General features: G+C 38.7%; 1 protein-coding gene across 8 annotated transcripts in view; it reads right to left on the reverse strand.

The window, feature by feature from the left end:
* The window catches only part of LOC122551298 (diacylglycerol kinase beta), a 544,642-nt gene that overhangs the window by 467,424 nt on the left and 61,376 nt on the right, over positions 1-15,842 (reverse strand). For all 8 annotated transcript variants that reach the window (XM_043692997.1, XM_043693004.1, XM_043692998.1 and 5 more), the window contains one exon: positions 986-1,032. The gene's annotated coding sequence lies outside the window, so the exon portion shown is untranslated. The remainder of the gene's footprint in view (positions 1-985; positions 1,033-15,842) is intronic.

A 15,842-nucleotide genomic window follows, 5' to 3' on the forward strand; every position in this document is an offset into this window, starting at 1 on the left:
GGCGGGCGGGCGAGAGGGCGGGCGGGCGGGCGAGAGAAAAAGAGAGAAGGTGGAGAGAAGGAAAGAAAGAGAGCTCTCATTTCAGTTTGATGAAAACATTTGTGAGGATGTAATTACTGTGTTGGCAGTTTCCTCATTTCTTTGTTATAATGTTGTCATAAGAACATTAACAGATAAAAGCTTGACAGGAGTGAAATAAGCTATAACTTTTTTAAAACATATAGCACATATAACTAATATATCAATAGGATACATGACTCAAAAGTAAAAACTATATGAATTCTGTGCATTCTATTTCAATCCTTGTCCTTAATGTTCACCTCTGCTTCTTCTCAAGAGCACATTTGGTCTTGACACTTTGTGTAATGCTGCCCACAAGGAAAAAAAAATGAATCAGTATGCGTAAAAGTACCCTGTGCTTGTTTGTAGACTCCAGTGCAGTTGACGATGGGTGAAACATAAAAATAAAGACGCACAAGAGTATAAAAGTGACCAGTCCAAATAATAACAATGGATTCTGTTAGTAAAAAATCATTATAAATAAAATGGTGACTTTGCTCATTTAGGTTCATGGGTATAAACAAGCATTAATTTGACTTGTACATCACCTCAACACAATTCAATATTCCTCAACTATGCAGGCATGGGAAAATAATAACCACTTCCCATTCTGCTTCGTTACTAAAAACTACAGTCTAAATAACAAAGTACTGGAAAATACTCAACTGGCTTTGCAGCAGCTTTGGAGAAAGAATCAAACTTTGTTTTTCTCTCTGTACAGACACTGCTGGTATTTCCAGCACTTGCTGTCTTCCAGATTTTAAACACTGACTGCATGTTACTTTTACTTTACTGTACTTTACATTTTTAGATTGGTTAGACAGATAGGCACAAGACAAGCAACCAACCAGAGAAACCTAACCAAAGAAGGAACATATCAGAAGACAAATTGAAAAACTAACTTGTGTGGTAAAGCAGGTCCTACCTTTAAACAGACAAAGTGCCGAAGCAAGTCAACAGGTCTGGCAGCATCTGTGGAGAGAGAAACAGAATTAAATGTTTTAAGGCCAGTATGAATCCTTTTTAGAATACAACTGAATTGTATACAAAAGTTTTGCATATTCCTTTATAGTTACTCATCCTCAGGATGCATAAAAGATCAGTTAAAAAAAAGTTTCCAAACACACCCACCTTAGCTTAGCTTCCTATTGCATTAGACTATGACATCAATTTTACTCATTTGAAAACAAATTACCTCTTCTCCTAAATGCACTGACTTACAAATAGGTTTTTATTAAAGAGAAAAAAAAAAAAAATGACAAGAATAAGCTCCTTGTAATTCTCTTCAGCCGCTGACTTGCGTGATGTGGATCTCATGGAGATTGCCACAAAACCAAAATTTAAGGTATATAGCCCTTTTGGGTTATTGTTCAACATCTCATCTTCCAAAAACTTCCATCGTTCTAGTGCTCAGAAACATAAACAAAAAAGTGCACTGGCCAGCTAGCAGTGCAGTTTGGTAGCAATATCACAGTACATCACGTGTAAAGACATGCACATCATCTCAGCACTGCCAAAGAGACATCACAATGCTACAGAGATGCACTGACTAAACAGCCATACACAATCTGTGCTTCTACAATATACAAGAATGCTGTACACTCAGGCTACATAAAGGTTAACTGCAGTAACCCCACTAAGTATAGTGCAGTAACTTGGTTTTAAGATGAACATCATTCACTGGAGCAAAAACAAATCAGAGCTGTCGATGCGGGTCATTAACAAACCGATGGTGTGAGACAAATTGACTCAAAGGCAAACACTACATTAGCTTTAGGGACAGAATCACATCATGATGATATAAAATATTGACTATGGATTTTCAAATTCCATTGGCAGATTTTTCCCAGATCAGGCATTCCTAAATTGTGAGATATTTGCAGGCTCTGAGGCAGCAATAGCTTCCATGGAGCTGGGAGCTGTGAGACCCTTTTGAATCCTTGCTTTATTTTTGTTGATAGATGCTATTTGGCAACCGTGATCTAGCAGGACAGGCTCAATGGGCTGAATGGCCTATTCCTTATCCCTCTGATGCCTACTGGATCATTAATCAAAACATTCTCCATAAATAGAGGTTTATCCCATTAATCACATAACTCAAATTACATTAATAAGTGGCCTGCTGTTAAAATAATAAGAAAATTACTACAATTAAGAGGCTACATTATTAATCATTTATTTCAGTTAATAAGGAGGACCCTAAAGCAACAATTGTCAGGATCCCATCACGAGTCACCTGCATCAATAATCACAATAATACAAGATTAACAATCAAGGTGTTATTATATTGATAATTAGATTTCAAACACATTAATAGTTCATTAATAACCTCCCACTCAATTATCAAAACCCTAACCTTCTCTCCAGCCACCCTTTAAAATTTTTATTTTGCCTAAATTTCCATTTCGGGATCACATCGAATGTAATGCATTAAAATGGAAAAAGGGAAAATGTTTGAGGAGGACTGTTCTAGATTGTATATTTCAGAAGTTTGGAACTGCTATGGAAGGATGCTTGGATTAATTTATACAGTATATCTTGTACACACTGCTACTATTACTGTGATGCGGGAAGTGGTGGATAAAAGGTGCCAATCAAGGGAGTACCTTTTCCTTAGTTGAGGTCAAGACTCAAGTGATTATAAAGCTGCATTTATCAAGGCAAGTGATGAACATCTCATCACATTCTTCACTTGTGCCTTGTAGATTTCAGAAAGTCAGGAAATACATTGCATGCTACTGATAGGCTCCAGAGGTTCATCTTCATACCAGGAAGACACTCAGTTTCCCAGCTAACCCCTTCCAATGACACTGTTTCCTCCTTACTCAGGGAGCAAATGCCCTGCCCACTTTGATAATTTGGTTAATTTCTTCATTTGTTCTGCAGCAGTATAACAACCAGCTTTTCTACATATTTACTTCCTTAAGCCTCACAATTCAAAAGAAAATTACATCACATTAGTTGCCAATCAAATACATGGAGTCCACGAGTCGGTTTGCTCAAACACTGGAGCATTAACTTCACAATTGTGGCACCATTTCAACTATTGGTAACTGGAGAATAAGTACAAAGAAGCTTTTAATAGTCAAATTAGATATTTGGAAATGGTTTGTCAAGTATCCAGGATTATTCATGGGTTGATTTAGTTAATTTCCATTGCATTGAAAATATATGTGAAGACTCTATGATAGAGTGAACAAGCAGCTCTCCTGGGGGTGATGTAATGATAATCCTTTTGCTCCATTGTGACAGGTCAGAATTTTTGTTTATTGTGTAATAGATTTTTTACAAAATTTAGATGAGATTGTGGAGGAAGATATTGCACAATATATATGTTTGATGAATGAGGAAAACAGAAAACAACTGGCTGGAAAGAGGAATAAAAAAGCTTATTAAAAGATGAATAATAAGCTAAAAGGAAATTGCCCAATTTTAGTATAAAATGTAGATGATGCCATGCAGAAGGAAGTTCAATGAACAGTATTCCTGGCTTTGATACTTGCCAAATTTCTTCCCCCCCCCACCCCTCCCCATGCTACCTGAGCATATCAACAGAGCCTCTACCCCATCCCTACACACATTCATCAGATATTACTAATTTTCAGCAATTATTCCAAGTATCACATTGATTGCTCAGTTAAGTGGTTAACTTTAAGATTTATATGTTTGATTTATTTATTTCTTATTTTTTGCATGTTAATATTAACTCTTTGGGTAAGTACAGATAGTTTATTTTGCACATAAGGTGCTATTATAAGCTGCTTTCTTTTTAGGCTTAATGGCTTTGAGGGCATACAAGAGACACGGAGTTAGATGACTAGTAGATTTAGTATAGCGATTATACAACAGGATAAGTTAGACAGATGGATGACTGTCAGGAAAAGGTAAGAAGGTAATTCAGAAGTCTCCTGTGGCTATTCCTCTCTCAAACACATACTCAGCTTTGGGTACTATTGGAAAGGTTAGTCTCTCAGAGGAAAACAGAAGAGACAGTCAGATCTTGGGCACAAGGAATCAATCTTATGTTGTTTGGGATTTTATAAAATTTAAAAGAATAATTGTCAAAAGGGGCTCTCCTGTCAAGGTCACAGACAAGAGATTCTGCTGCAGTGAGCATGAATCCAGGATGGTATATTGCTTTCCTGTTGCCAGGATTAAGGATGTCCCAAATTGGTTAAAGCGTATAGTATACATTGGCAGGACATTCCATGACAGAGTTATAGAAAAAATGAAGGCTTTACTGAGTGAATATAAGAGGTTAGGTAGAAGATTAAAAAAACACAATCTCAAAAGTAGTAATCTTTGGTTTACTCCCGGTGCCAAGCTCAAATGAGGGAAAGAATAAGAGGATAAACGAGATAAATCAACGGCTGAAAAGATGGTGACATATTCAGGTATTTAGGTTCTTGGATCATTGGAATCTCTTGTGGGGCAGAAAAGACCTGTTCAAAAAAGGATGGATTTCACTTGTATTGGAAAGGTAACAATATCCTCGTGGAAAGATTTGCTAATTCTATTAAGGAGACTATAAATTATTAGAGGGGGTGAAATGGAGGAATCCTAAGTAGCAGAGTAAATAGAAAGATAGACTGGGTTGGTTTTGAATCTGAAAAGAATAAGTTAATTAGAAAAGATAGACAAGAGCAAGTCAGTGAATGAAGTAACTCTGAAGAATTAAACTGCAGTTATTTCGAGGCAAACGGTCTTACAGCTAAGACTGATGAACTCAGGGCATGTTTGGGAACATGGGCTTGAGATATCATAGCTATTATAGGAACTTGGCTGAGGGATGAACAAGACTGGCAGCTCAATGTCCCGGTTTCAGATGCTTTAGGAAAGATAGGAAGAGACAAAAGAGGAAGGGGAGCGGCAATTTTGATTAAGGAAAATATTGCTGCTGTTTCTGGAGATGATATTTCTGAAAACTCATCCTGCGAAAATAAATGGTGTGACATTAGAAATAAAGAAAGGAATGATCACCTTGATGGGATTGTACTATAGACCCCCAGAAAGTCAGAGGGAAATTGTAGAATAAATATGTAGAGAGATCTCAGGTTTATGTAAGAATAGGAAGGTTGCCACAGATGGTGATTTTGATTTTCCAAACATTGACTGGAAATACCATACTGTTAAGGTTTGGATGGTAAAGAATTTGTTAAATGTGTTCAAGAAAATTTTCTTTATCTATATTTAAAATTTTCAAATTAGAGGAGTAAAACTTGATCTTCCCTTGGGTAATACAACAGGGCAAGTGGCTGAAAAGATAGTAGGGGGACACTTTGGGTCAAGTGATCATAATTCTTTTTGTTTTAAAATAATGACAGAAAAAATAAGATCTCCATAAAGAGTAGTTTTAATTGAAGTAAGGCAAATTGTAATAGTGTGAGAAAAGGACTTTCAAAAATGGATTGGAGTAGACTGTTGATAGATAAAGGGGTATCTGATAATTGGGAGGCTTTCAAAAGTGTGATATGAGAGTTCACAGTCTTGTTATGTTCCTATTAGAGTGAAAGGTAAGGCTGGTAGGATTCGAGGTTCTAGTTAATAATTTTAAAAAATCATATTAGATGTAGATAACCAGATTCAAATGAATCTCTTGAACAGTATAAAGAGTGCATGGCATTCTTCTGAGGGAAATCAGGAAGGCAAAGAGAGGATATGAGATAACATTGGCGAATAAGATTAAGGATAATCCAATGAGATTGTAAAAGTGCACTGGGAGCAAGCAAGCAACTACAGAAAGTAGGGCCCCTTAAAGATGAAAGTGGTCACCTTTGAGTTGAACCTCAGGAGATGAGGAGAGATATTAATAGTTCATATTAGGTTTTACTGTAGAGGAAGAAATGGAGGCTAGAAAACTCAGGGAAATAAACACTGATGTTTTGAAAGCAGTTCATATTTCAGAAGAGGAAGTGTTGGAAGTTTTAGAAAATATAAAGGTGAACAAATCTTTGGGACCTGATCCAGTGTAATCCAAGACTTTGTGGGAAGTTATGGAGGAAATTGCAGATCTCTTGCAGAAAGATTTGCATCACGTGTAACTATAAACGAGGTCCTGGATGACTGGACAATGTCTAATGTTATGCTTTTGCTTAAGAAGGGATGTAAGGAAAAGCTCAAGAATTATGGATTTGTGAGTCTGACTGGCGAAAAGTGTTTCTGAAAGATAGGATTTATATGCATTTGGAGAGGCAAGGAAAGATTAGGCATAGTCCGCATGGTTTTGTGTGAGGGAAATCATGTCTCAAACTTGATTGAGTTTTTTATGGAAGTAATAAGAAGATTGATAAGGGTGGAGAGGTAGATACTGTTTACTTGGACTTTAGTAAAACCTTTCTGTATGATAGATTAATTACTGACATTAGATCACATAGGATACAGGGTGAGCTTGCCAAAATTGGCTTTACAGCAGGAGACAGTGTAATGGTGGAGGGTTGTTTTTTGGATTGGAGACCTGTGACCAGCAGGGATCGGTACTGTGTCAACTTTTATTTGTCATTATATAAATGATTTAGATGAGTTTATAGGAGGCATAATCAGTAAGTTTGTGGATGACACAAAGATTGGTGATAAAGTGGACAGTGAAGAAAGTTGTCTAAGATTACAAAGGGATCTTGATATTCAGGTCAATGGTCTGAAGAGTGGCAGATGGGTTTAATTTGGATAAATGCAAGGTATTGCATTTTGGTAAAACAAACAAGGGCAGTACTTACACAATTAAAAGTTGTGCCGTAGGTTAAACTGTTGTAAAACAGAGAGAGACCTATGGGCTCAGGTACATAATTCATTAAAGTTTGCATCGGATATAGACAGGGTGGCTAAGAAGGTGCCTTCGTTGCTCAGACCTTTGAGTACAGGAATTGGGATGTTATGTTGAGGTTGTACAGATCATTGGTGAGGCTTCTTCTGGAGTACCGTGTGCAGGTCACTCTGTTATAGGAAAGTAATTTAATAAACTGGATAGGGTTCAGCAAAGATTTGCCAAGATGTTGCAGGGAATGGAGGGTTTGAGATAGAAGGAGAGGTTGGGTAGGCTGGGATGTTTTTCACTGACGTGTAGGAGGTTGAGGGTTGACCTTATAGAAGTTTTTTAAAATCACATGGGGTATTAGAATAAGGTGAATTGCAGGTGTCTTTTCGCTAGGGTGGAAAATTTCAAGACTAGGGGCATATTTTTAAGGTGATGGGGAAAGATTTTTAAAAAGCATGAGGGACAATTTTTATTTACAAAGATTGTTTCATGTGTGGAATGAACATCCTGAGGAAGTGGGTACACACACACATACAAGATCTAAAAGAAATTTAGACAAGGAATGTTTTGAGGAATATAGGCCAAGTGCAGACAGGTGGGACTAGTTTAGTTTGAAATTATGGACAGAATGGACTGGTTGGACCAAAGGGTCTGTTTCCATGCTGCATGACTCCATGACACTATGACACTAGCTCTGTCTCGGTAAAGGTCCCACACTACTATTTACAGCCAGAATACATATCCCCTTAAAGAGGTTCAGGTTGCTTTTCTCATGTACACTGCAGTAAAGGTTTGTACATACAAAGTTCTATGTAGCATGCATAACATATTGTTTATTTTGTAACTACTTTAAAAGTACCCATAGTCCCGGAGGACCATAGAGCTGATCTCTCTTTAAAGAGACTGACCACTGGAGGGGAGTTTAACCAGGTTCACCTAGCCTCAGGTGAGGGGTGAAGTTGAGAAGGCAAAACCGTCACAGTAACCTCAGCTGGCATAGGAAATGAACCAAAGTTGTTGGCATCACTCTGCATTGCAAACCAGCCAAGATTAGAGTGGTGCTGGAAAAGCACAACAGGTCAGGCAGCATCTGAGGAGCAGGAAAATCGATGTTTCGGGCTTTTGCTGGAAACATCGATTTTCCTGCTCCTTGACCAGCCTGACCTGCTGTGCTTTTCCAGCACCACTCTAATCTTGACTCTAATCTCCAGCATCTGCAGTCCTCACTTTCACCCATTGCAAACCAGCCACCTAGCCAACTGAGCAAACTGATCTCTGTAAACTATGTTAAGAGTCTAATTACAGAGGTTTTATTTAAAATATGACCAAAAATTTAAGACTGGAGATTAATGGAACAAAGATTGTGAAGGGCAATATGAAAAAATATTAAATATAACAATAATGGCATTGGGACAGATTGCAATCATCACATGATTAAAAGCACAGAGCATGAATAACTGAGTGAATCTGACGAGAATCCTATTTAGGACATGATATCCGGCAACACCCAACTTCTTTTTAAAAACACATAATTATCTCTCTTTAATATGGCATATTTCCCAGGAATTTACTGAATGAGTCACCCGTCATGATGTACTTCAATATAATTACCTATTACTCCTTCTTCACTTAACTGCTTGATTTATCACATGGCAGGTAAGAGTGAATGCCTGGTGATTATATTAAGTAATACTGAAATCTTTTATTTCAGTCAGTAATGTTCACAATGTATGAGAGCTTTATAATTTTAATACTACAAAGTATATAGTATTCGTCAGGTTCTTTCCTGTGTTCAAATTCACGGTCATCGGAGAATTCATCTAGCTGACTGGGAGTAAGGGCCTCATTTTGGAAGAGCAACCATGAGAAAGTCTTCTCAATGAGAGGCATTCACCTTCAGATGTAGCTCATTGTGCAACAATTAGCCAGAAGTATATATTTAAAGAAAAAAAACAGAAGTTGCTGGAAAAACTCAGCAGGTCTGGCTGCATCTGTGGAGAGAGATCAGAGTCAATATTTCAAGTCAAGTGACCCTTCCTCAGAAAAGTTCTGAGGAAGGGTCGCTCGACCCAAAATGTAAACTGATTTATCTCCATAAAAACTGCCAGACCTGCTGAGCGTTTCCAGCAATTTCTGTTTTTGTTTCTGACATACAGCATCCGCAGTTCTTTCTATTTTTATACACTCATAGACACTGTAAAGATTGTTGGGAAACATAGGGTACATTTGTCCCCTTCAAAATCCAGATCCATTCTCCCAAGTTATCTACCTAACATTGCATGTCATCATTAAACAGGGGGGGGGGGGGGGGGGGGGGGGGGCGGCGGGGCGGGGGTTGGTATTGAATGCAGTCTCCAAAATTAAGTTATACAAAGCCATCCCACCATGCCCTCCCAGCATTCCCCTCCCACCCAACCCTCACCTGAGGTAACACCTACCAAAATAACATCTCTTTTCAGATATGAAAGATTATTAAATCTTTGGTATGAGGACTATTGATCTTCATATGGGGGATTTTAGCTACGAAGGAGGGTTGGGTTGACTGGGTTTGTTTTCTCAGGAACCGCAGGAGGTTGAGGGGGCGATCTGAAAGAAGTTTATAAGATTGTGAATGGCATGGAGAGTGGAAAATATGAAATTTTATCCCAGGGTGGAGGGGTCAATTAGGGGACACAGGTTCAAGGTGCAAGGGGAAAAAGATGAAAAAAAAAAGATGTGCGAGGCATCTTTTTCACACCAAGGGCAGTGAGTGCCTAGAATGCATTGCCAGAGGTTGTGGTGGAAGCTAACACAATAGGGGCATTCAGGAAGCATCTGGAAGGATACACGAACAGGAAGGGAATAGAGGGATATGGATCTTGTAAGTGAAGACAGTTTTAGTATGGAAGGGCAAAATGTGGCAGCACAGGCATGGAGGGCCGAAGGGCTTATTCTTGTGCTGTATTGTTCTTTGTTCCTTTCATTCTTTGTTGATGTTGATCTTGGCTTTGGATGGTTTGTAAAATCTATCTGCTGGAGGATCTTTTCGCTCTTGGATGTTCTTCTTTGAAGAGATTGGTCCTGGTCATTCAGGTGTTTGGACCATTTCTTATCTGGAAGGCCCTTGAAGTGAGAAAGTTGCCCTGTAACATTGACTGGGAGACCTTTAACCTCATGAATTTCCATTACAGAACACAACTGCTTATTGGAAACTAACACTTTTCTTCTCGGAAATATCCTGGATTTTTGAGCCACATAGTTTGTTCTTTTTGACTAGGTATTAAATCTGTGAATGTTGGTCTGACTTGCTGTGGTCTACGCAGCTAGTGTTCGATATGTGGAGCAAATCATTATTCTCAACAGATGTGTGAGCAGATTAAAGTACATAGATATTTTACTTCATTTTGATTCGGTTGGAGGTCTTCATTTGCCCTCAGTGTTGCTATTTTGATTCACCAGGCACTTCTTGATCAGCTTTCACTACTTCCTTGATGTTCTCTTTATCACCGTTCTGTTTTAGAGGATGAAAAGTTGAAGTGTTCCTCTTCAAATGTTCCTCTTTGTGGGCGACACGGTGGCACAGCAGTTAGCACTGCTGCCTCACAGCGCCTGAGACCCGGGTTCAATTCCTGCCTCAGGCGACTGACTGTGTGGAGCTTGCACATTCTCCCCGTGTCTGCGTGGGTTTCCTCCGGGTGCTCCGGTTTCCTCCCACAGTCCAAAGATGTGCAGGTCAGGTGAATTGGCCATGCTAAATTGTCCGTAGTGTTAGGTATGGGGTAAATGTAGGGGTATGGGTGGGTTGCACTTCAGCGGGTCGGTGTGGACTTGTTGGGCCGAAGGGCCTGTTTCCACACTGTAATGTAATGTAATGTAATGTAATCTAATCTAATCTAATCAAATTGTGTCATTTCATCATCTGATATTAAATTCAAAACTGTTATAACAATTTATTCTGTAGCCAGTTTTGCTATCTGAATAACTTTAGTGAACAATGCTTCAATGAGCTTAAATGTGTTGTGACGTTCATTATTATTATCCATATTTGTTTTGACTCTCAATTTTTTCTACCTTGTAATCTGAAGGTTCTTCTGTAATGATAAAAATGGAAAACAGTTCTATTACATCTGTTTAATCACAGATGTCCTTCCTGGTGACAGAATGAAACAATTCTTCTATATCAGCATAGGTGACCATAACATTTTTCTTTTCGGGTTTTGCCATGAGTTTAGGAAGCTTCTACTAGTTGCCTCTTGACCATTTGACAATAGCCATTTGTTTCTGGACCAGATGCTCTAACTAGTTTCTGTTTGACTGGACTTGGCATAAATTAGTGACTCTTGCCCTAGTTGCAGTTTCTTGGAATGAGCTGAACAGCTTGTTACCTCAAGGATGTTGAGTTCAATGCATATGCAAGTGCTCAAAAGTGAGAAGTGTTGATTATAAATCATGTATACATTCGTAACACAGACACTTCTAAGTTGCAGGACTTTTTTTGTAGCAGAACTCTAACTTCTAGAGTTTCTAAACCATGTAGTTTTAGCTGTTTAGCTGCAACCTGATTTTTTCAGCCTGGGCATGTGATCTGATAAGCGAGCCAAACATATCCCTAAACTAAAATAAATGAGATGTCCACTGACATAAATGGATTCTGCCACATTTGAAGTTGTTAGTCTGCTAATTTCCCCCAGGAATGCACTAAATTTCTTTTCCATGTCTTTTTAGTCTATTGCATCAACAACTTTGAATAGACATTTGACTTTTTACTGTTCTAAAACATAGTGTCTGACTTCTGCATATCTTCTGGAAGTTACCTACAGCTTTACAGGTGCAACATTCTGCCATCAGCCTGTACTGGAGGCTTTCTTGTTCAAACAACACTAACAATGACTCTTTTTATCTGCTTTTTGAACTGCTTTATGTGTTGGTCTCTCTGAAGTGGAGAGTATCAAAAAATCACATGACACTGTTAGAGTCCAACAGACTTATTTGAAACCGTAAGCCTTCGGAGCCCTCGCTCCTTCCTCAGGCAGCTAGGTTTGGTTGCTTTCCTGTGATAAGGCTGTCCTTGCCACTTGGGAGCTGTGATTCTGCAATCTTCCATCCGTTATAATAAATCTGACAAAACTTCATCAATAATTTCAACAAAATTGCCTCTTATGAATTCCACTTTACACCTTTTTCACTAATCTGCAGACATTATTAATTAAAACTACCTCTGGTTGCTGATCTCCTCTGGTAATCTTGGACTTTTTTGAACTTTGGTTTTAAACCAATGGTCAAAAACTTGAGAAATTCTTCAAATGTATCGGTGCTTCCTTTAGTTTTGAGTTTTAAAGTCACCAGCTGTAGGTTCTATTGAATACAACCGTGTATTTCAATTCTCATCTTGAGATTTAGCATTAAATATTTGAAACAATCCTGTATCATGAGAATTATTTTCTTCAAGATGTTCAATTCAGTGGACTATATTGTAAGTAACGATTAAAATGGTGCTGGAAAAGCACAGCAGGTCAGACAGCATCCAAGGAGTAGGAAAATCAACATCGATTTTCCTGCATCTTGGATGCTGCTTGACCTGCTGTGCTTTTCCAGCACCACTCTAATCTTGACTCTAATCTCCAAAATCTGCAGTACCCACCTCTGCCTATCATGTAAGTAATGTTAATTATCCCGTGATTTCCTCATATGATTATTCTTTGATTAACAATTTACATTCTGCAAACTTTCGTTGCTGCTGCAATCTCTGTTACAAACTGTTTTATTTCTTAATCATTTTAAGCAGTGTAACAATACTGTGTTTTTTCCTTCTTTTAAACTTTTTGTTCTATTAAATATTAAAGCTGTATATTTTTGCAATTTGCTGGGGGTTTTCCCTTAAACTGTGGTCAAAATGGGGGCTTTCTGGCTGGTTACAAAAACAATTTTCTGCCTTTTCAGCTGAATACATGATGCACATCCTATTGCATGACCTCCCCAAATGAAGCTTTGTGCACGTGTCCCTAATAAATTCTTCAAGCCAAAACCGTATTTTAAATTATGAATATCCTGCTCTTCTGGTAGACTCAAATGTCTGACCATTGTCTTTTATTGACTCCATCTACTTCAAGTGTCCAGAGCTATGATTTCAATTTTCCCTGCCAAACCTAGATGCTATCATCCAATTGGGTTGAGCTTAAGGCAGTCTCCAAGCAATTGTCAATTTTATGTTGTCTTAATTCTGCTTTGCAATGCTCCCACTGTTGCTTTGGCCCTCTATTTCCTTACTGCAGTTACACTTCATGGTACCCACCAGCTATGGCTCCAGTGTTCATTATGAATCACAAGTACTCTATTTTTTTTCCACCTAGTCTTCTCAATCTTAAGGCATCTGGATGGTTGCATGAATAGGTAGGGTTTAGAGGGATACAGGCCAAGCGCTGGCAAATGGGACTACATTAAGTTTGGATATCTGGTTTGCATGGATGAGTTGGAACGAAGGATCTGTTTCCGTACTGTACATCTCTATAATGCTATGATCATTAAGTCCAAGATTTTCCTTACCTAAAAAAGGATTGTTAACTTTCATCATGGAGCACCAATCCATCTGGAATACCCCTACAGATCCTACTTTCCAATGGGATTAATAATAGCATTTTGGACTAGTCAATGTTCACAGTTCAAAACAACATGTTACAGGATAGAGAGAGAAAAAGCCTGTTGTCGAAGGTAATGGTTCTGAAAGGGTTGGAGATGGCTTTGAGCTCCACCCAATCTCATGATTGCATCTTGGCATGGTGGAAAAAATTGACAGCATAGCTCTGGATCTCAGAGAGGCCAGATGCATCCTCCACATCTCCCAATAACCTTTTCAACAATGCCCTACTAGCTTTTGGGAGTTTGTACCTAACTGTTATCATGCAAGAAACTACATTGTGTCATGTCAAGAACCTTTGCTTGCTAATGCTCACTAGCAATTGCTGTTCTAACACTAAACGAAATAGGCCCTTAGATCCAGTAAAGGAGGTATGGTGGCAGCATCCATCTGCATACAAATATCATGGTCAACAGGAGTGGGCATTGTTGTTTAATGCAAAAAAGTACAATGGCAATATAATCTACTTAACCTAGGAGAAGACATTCCAAAAAGGTCAAGTGAGTTTGCAACTTTAAAGACTTTAGGCTCTTATTACCTCTCAGTGCTTCTTACCTGGTCTGAACACGAGACCAAGATTAGTCATTTCGCCCTTCAAGCCGACGCTGCCATCTGAAAAATGCTAATCACCCACCTGAAAATCATATCCCTGGACATCTTTTCCATTCTTCACCTGGTGCTAGGGATGTAACGTACCACCCTTTAGTCATGTCTGCAGTCACAGAAACACCTTAAACTATTGAACCGCCTACCAGGATTATGCTTCACTCCTTTTGCCCTCCCTCTGTGGAACACTTTGGACATGACAAGTTTGGCTCTTGTTACAATCTTCTGATGAAGTACAGCCCTCATCAGTATCCAAAGGGAAAAACAGAGTTAGTGAAATAGACACAAGGATCAACAGTCCATTGCTAACCCATTCCCTAATCACCTGCCTAGTCTTAATCTACAGTAACCGAACCTGAAAACTGTTACAATATTTCCAGCTGCCTGAGTTCCAAAACTCTGTTTCTTTGCAGCTGGAGACACTTCCCATATGTGATCATCTGGGCCATGTGAAGTGCCCACAACACCCCACATGGCACACAACTGCCATTTCATGCAGCTGAGCTGCCTTGCCATAACTTGAGCCTACTTTCAGACCAGTTACCTTAAACTGGAGATGAGGAAACACAATTACTCACCAAATGTATCTAGTTGTGTTTTTAACTGTCTACCTCAGTGTCCCTTCTAGGTGCTGCTCACTGCCTCTCTTGGGATTCTTCCTTCACACGTTTTTCCAGCTATTGCTAACTGTTCATCCTGAGGTATTCCTCTCATTTGCTCCTCAAGTTGCTGCTGCTTGCCTTTCTCAGGGATCTCCCTTCATTTATTCCTCAATGCCACTGACTCACTTAGTGCCTCCTCTCGCCTGTTTTTCTCTCTTGGACTTAAATTACTGCTGGTTTCTTGTTCAAAGATTCTGCTGACTCCTTGCCTGTTTAGATGATTGCAGCTGCTATCTATGTAGTACTTCACATAGTAAGTCTCTAAATGTGAAAACTGATTTGGTCTTTTAGAAATGTCTTCTCCTGTGTTCAGTGGAGTTTATCACCATTATACCTTATGGCATTAATCTGCAATACACATTGCTGATCAACATGCAGTAATAATGCAGAGATGGACGCTATTATTTTATCTTTTCTTTAACTGGATCTCAAGGCATATTAGGTTACATCTGCCTCCTTTGAGATCCAAAGCTATGCTCCTGATTTACCGACCAAAACACAACAAGCTTGGCTGCAGAATAATGCAGACCCTTTCTTCCACAACAATCTGTTTCATTCTACTTAATAATATTCGGCTTAGTTCTTTGAACTGTGACAACCAACCAGACCAAGATGCCAGTATTGATGAGTTTGACCAAATCACTCTGACAAAACACACTAAAATCGAGAATGTTTGACGGCAAAAAGAAAAATAAACAAACTGAAATCTGTAGAAAAGCATACTCAAGTTTTTCATCCATAGATGACCCAAATAACCAGCATCTAAAGCATTGCTAAAAATGACTCATCATCCTGTTGTGTATTCCACTGCAGCTGGCTTCATAACATCTTATTGATAAGGAGAGGAATATTGTTCAGGGGACAAAATTGTTCTGTTTGTTATAAACCATTTGGTTGCTGAAATCCTGACATTTTCTTTTAAAACAGGCATTGTAAATGGGATTCTACATCTCAGGATCTCTGCACAGGAAATGATCTGAAGATAAGCATACCCATTGGGGGAGGCGATGGCCTTGTGGTATTATCGCTGGATTATTAATCCAGAGATCAAGGTAATGTCCTTAGGATCTTGCTATGGCAGATGGTGGAATTTGAATTCAATAAATATCTGGAATTAAGAATCTAATGATAACCATGAATCGATTGTCAG

The sequence above is a fragment of the Chiloscyllium plagiosum genome, chromosome 7 (genome assembly GCF_004010195.1).
Source record: "Chiloscyllium plagiosum isolate BGI_BamShark_2017 chromosome 7, ASM401019v2, whole genome shotgun sequence".
Classification (NCBI taxonomy): domain Eukaryota; kingdom Metazoa; phylum Chordata; class Chondrichthyes; order Orectolobiformes; family Hemiscylliidae; genus Chiloscyllium; species Chiloscyllium plagiosum.